General features: G+C 52.5%; 1 long non-coding RNA gene across 1 annotated transcript in view; it reads left to right on the top strand.

The window, feature by feature from the left end:
• Positions 1-2,708: 2,708 nt before the first annotated feature.
• Positions 2,709-4,875, top strand: part of LOC115280972 — a 5,896-nt gene continuing 3,729 nt past the window's right edge. Inside the window, exon 1 of the long non-coding RNA XR_003904012.1 lies at positions 2,709-4,392. This is a non-coding gene — a long non-coding RNA (uncharacterized LOC115280972). The remainder of the gene's footprint in view (positions 4,393-4,875) is intronic.

Here is a 4,875-nt window from a genome sequence, read left to right as displayed (position 1 = left end):
CGTGGTGACTGGCCATGTATTGGGGGTTTTTTATTTTCTAATTAAAAACAATGTTAATGTTTAGTTTTGAGAAAGAGAGTGGGGGGGGGTTGGGAGGGCACGGGTCGGAGGATCTGAAGGGGGCTCTGCACTGATAGCGGCTAGCCAGAGGCGGGGCTCAAACTCACAAACGGTGAGATCACACCCGGAGCCAAGGACGCTCAGGTCGGATACTAGATCAGCAGGCGCTCCAAGCGGCCATATACTGGAATGATTGACTGCCCTAATTTTCCTTCTGCAATAGGCAGGGAAGCAGACATTCTTGCTCTGGCACTTCTGTGAAGGGCACAGAGAGCAGTCAGCACCCACCCCCTCCTTTCTGAGCTCCCTTGGGAAAACTCCCTTGGGGATGACGAAGAATCCTGGTTTCCGAGGGGGCAGGGCTGCCGGGCCCCTTAGGTAAAAGGGAAAAGGGAATTGAAAAGGTTAAGGTGGGAGGGGCACTTGTGGGGAAGAGCACTGGGTGTTATATGGAAACCAACTTGGCAATAAACTATTAGTAATAAAGAAGCAACACTATAATAATAAAAAAAGATGGGAGGGATCCCTGTTATCAGTGGGTGAGTCTGAATCTTATCTGACCCCTACTATGCAGCCACCTCCAGGAAGTCCTCAGGGACTCTCCGGGTCTTGCTGCCCCTGCATAAATTAGATTTCTCCCTGCAAATTCTAGGGATGACTGGGGTGGGGGCTTGGCGGTCTGTGTCTACATCCCCATCGGGGTCTGTCGGATAAGGAGTGGCTTTTGCTACATCCTGGCTCTGTCTCTACAACCCCCACAGTCCCCTCCAGGGCCTGACACATGAGTGCCCGTCCCCCAAATCTGATCGAATTCTCTCTCTGCTCTGCCAAGGCCTGCCTGGTCTAAGATGATTGGAGCATTTGCTAAATAGGAGCAGGGCAGGGTCAGAGAGCCAGCTGTGGGGAGACCTGGGCGCCAGGGGAGAGGGGCAGAGAGAAGGAGTGAGGTGTTTTCTCCTGGAATGTTGAGGGGGGGGGTGTCAGAATACCAAAGAAGGGGAGAACACCAGCGGGCTCTGCAGGAAAACAATTCCAAGGTGACCATGACCTTTATTCAATTCTGGGGCGCCTGGGTGGCTCAGTCGGTTAAGCGTCCAACTTTGGCTCAGGTCATGATCTCATAGATCGTGGGTTCAAGCCCCGCAAGCAAGGAAAACTTCCAAATTCATTCCATCAGCCTGGTATTAACCTGATACCAAATCCAGGTAACGATTCTACTAAAAAACAGAACTACAAACCAATATCCCTGACGAACATGGATGCAAACATTCTCAATCAAATACTAGCCAACGGATTCCAAAAATACACGACAAGGATCATTCACCCCAACCAAGTGGCATTTATTCCTGGGTTGGAAGTGTGGTTCCGTATTCACAGATAAATCAACAGGATTCACCACATTAGTAAAAGACAGCATAAGAACCAGAACCAGAAGATCCTTCCAATAGATGTAGAAAAGGCAAAATACAAACTACATTCATGTTAAAACCCCTCGGCAATGTATGTTTTGAGGGAACAGACTTCTACATAATAAAAACAATATATGAAAAAACCCATATTTAAAAACCACAGCTAATATCATCCTCAATGACAAACAACTGATAGCTTTTCCCCTAAGCCCAGGAAAAAGACAGAGGTGTCGACGCTCACCACTGCTATTTAACATAGTACTGCAAGTCCTAGCCACAATGATCAGACCACAAAAATAAATAATAGGTTTCCAAATCAGCAAGGAAGAAATTGAACTTTCACTACTTGCAGATGGCATGCTGCTTTATATAGAAAACCGAAAAGACTTGACCGAAAAGTAGCTAGAGATGGTACTCAACTTCAGTAAGCTCATAGAACACAGAATCAATGCACAGAAATCTGTTGCATTTCTATACACTAATATTAAGGCAACAAAAAGAGAAATCAAAGAATCAATCCAATCACAATTGCACCAAAAATAAAATAAAATAACCAGAAATTAAACTAACCAAAGAAGTAATAAATATTTGTGCTCTGAAGTTTATAACAGAGATGAAAGAAATTGAACAGGTCACAAAGAAATGGAGTGGAAGAATAAATATTGTTACCATGCCCATACTGCCCAAAGCCATCTACTGCAAAGCCATATGGGAATTGCAAAGCAATCTAACATGTAATAACCATTTAACTTATATTATATTTTGAGAGACAGAGAGAGATAGAACATGAGCTGGGGAGGAGCAGAGAGAGAGACACAGAATCCTCAGCAGGCTCCAGGATTCTGAGCCCTCCAGGCACAGAGCCCCCTGCGGAGCTGAAACCCACAAACCTGAAACCCAGGAACCATGCCTGAGATCATGACCTGAGCAAAGCAATCTAACACGCAATACCCATTTATCTTACACTTATTTCTACAATTCCCATCAAAATACCACCAGCAGTTTTCATAAAGCTAGAACAAACAATCCTATCCCTATCCGCAGTCCGGTCACCAGACTAGGCGCTTCCTACAGGGGGTTCACTGCCGACTCCGCCCCGCCCCACCGCCCTCCCGGTCCACCTAAAACGTCACTTCCACCTCCAGCCACGCCCCGCCCCCATCCCTCGGCACTCCTCCTACTTCCGGCCCCACCCGGGGCCCTGACGTGTTCCGTCTGCGCATGCGCCGCACTCCCTGCCCCGCCCCTCCCCCCCAGTCCGTTTGTAGGGTTCTGGGCTCGCGGCCCCCGTCACACCCGCGCGCCCAGGCTGGTGGGGCCAGAGGTGAAGTGGCAGTTGAGAGAACGTTGGTGAGCGGTGAGGGCACGTTGGTGACCTTTGAGGGCACGTGAGGCGTTGGTGCCTGGTATTCCTCCATCCCCGGTGTCGCCCACACCCGCTTCCCTGGGATGCGTCGGCCGGCTCTTCTCCCCCAGTCTTTGTGCCGCGGAGCTCCGGATCTGGGACTTGTGAGTGACCCCGTCCCCCTGCCACAGGTCTGCGTGGGCACGGCAGGGGGGAGCTGCGCCCTACCAGTCCCGCCCCTTCCCTCCTTGGGCCCTAGACTCGTCCCGGTTCTTTTACCCCGGGACCACCCTCCGCCTGCAGGCGCCACGCTCCTCCGGCCTCGGGGCACGCAGTCATCAGCTGGAGGCTCTGGGCTTACGGAGGGAAAGCAGGAAAATAAGGGATCAAAACGGAGCGATGCTCTGGAGGGAGATGGAGAGGACATGACGGTAAATGCGCGCCTTCCCCTGAGGAAGAGGAGGTGGGAGTCTTTGAGAGCCGGTCAGAGACCCTGCAGGACCCTGGTGTCTGTAAAACTACTCCTGGACTGGGGTGGGGATCGTGGGCTCTGGAGCTGACACCAGTCTCCCGAGGTGCAGGCGTGTGTGCAAGGTGGGGATCGTGGGCTCTGGACTGACCCAGTCTCCCGAGGTGCAGGCGTGTGTGCAAGGTGGGGATCGTGGGCTCTGGAGCTGACACCAGTCTCCTGAGGTGCAGGTGTGTGTGCATCAGAGTCTCTCTGATGTGTCTTTGTGGAGGTCAGCAACCCAGGTCACTTCCCTGCCAACAGTGTGACTATAATGGGTTCAGGATCCCCAACTCTAGCCCCGTCTTTGCCTTGGAAATGGCACGGGGAACCTCACATCTCCTCACGGGATCATTAATTCTGTGCCGGGCATTGGCCCCTGGCTGTTCTTTGCCGAGACCCCCCCGAGAGCCAGAACCAAGGTTAGGGCTGGGATCAAGCCGACGAATGACAGCCTCCGAAAGGACAGTCGTGCAGGGGTCTGCCCTGAGGGCTGAGTTGAGGGTGCCTGTCAGTGTTCTGGTCAGGCTTTGCATCTGGCTCCAGGGTCTGGCCGAGTATCTCAGGGAGGTCGAGGTTTGGGCTCACAGTCGCTTCTGCAGGAACCGTCCAGGCCCTTGACGGGTCACGCGGACCTTCTGGCTTCCTCCCTGAAGAAATCTCATGTGGCCACCACAGCGCCAGCGTGGGTCCTGGCCCACAGGGGGTGCGTGGCGCCCCTAGAGGCAGGAGGCATGGCCCAGGTTAGGTTTGGGTTAGGTTTAGGTCACCGGAGGGGACAGGGGATGAACCAACAGCAGGGCAGGGCCCTTCCCTGAGGGCTGAGCGGAGGGAGCTTGATGGGGCTCAGGTGACCCTGGGGGGCCGGCTAACTCTGCGGGCCAGCGGGAGGCTTGGGTCCAGGCTGTCCTTCTGGAGGCCGGAGGCCGTGTGGGAGTGTCACGGTGAACATCAGGCCGTTTTGCTGGGAGACTCCGTGCCTCTCGAGTGTCCCAAGTCACTTGTCTCCACACCTGCCCGATGGACATCCGGGAGGTCCTCGTCCTCTAAAATCTAAGGAATCTCCTATGGTATGAATATAACACTTTTTTGTCCAAATTGCTGCGTTGATGGGCACTGGGCTAAAATTTCCGTATGCTCACTATGGTGTATAGATTGCAGTGAACATGGGATCGCAGGTGTAACTTGGACATAATGATTTCATTTCCATTGGATGTATACTGCGGTGCACGATTCCTGGATTTCGTGGGAGTCTCTGAGCCGTCCCTTGAGTACACTCAGGACAGCCTTCCGTGATGGCTGCAGCACTTTGATATTAGGATTAAGCACAGTCAGTGCTTCAGATTTGGCCCATCATTATCAATATCTGCATTTGGTGTTTGTTTTTTGGTGTTCGGTTTGGGTCCCAGCCATGCTGACAGATGAAGGGAGAGCTGCCGGTCCTTGTAGGTGCCTGTGCCTCATGATGGGTTATGTCAGGGTCTTTTCCTGAATCTGCTGGCCATGGATTTGTTTTCCCTTGGAGCCATGACTATGCAGGTCTGTTCCCCGTC

The sequence above is a fragment of the Suricata suricatta genome, chromosome 16 (genome assembly GCF_006229205.1).
Source record: "Suricata suricatta isolate VVHF042 chromosome 16, meerkat_22Aug2017_6uvM2_HiC, whole genome shotgun sequence".
NCBI classification, from domain to species: Eukaryota; Metazoa; Chordata; class Mammalia; order Carnivora; family Herpestidae; genus Suricata; species Suricata suricatta.
Note: the sequence above shows the minus strand (reverse complement) of the source record. Positions and strands in the feature narration are given on the sequence as shown.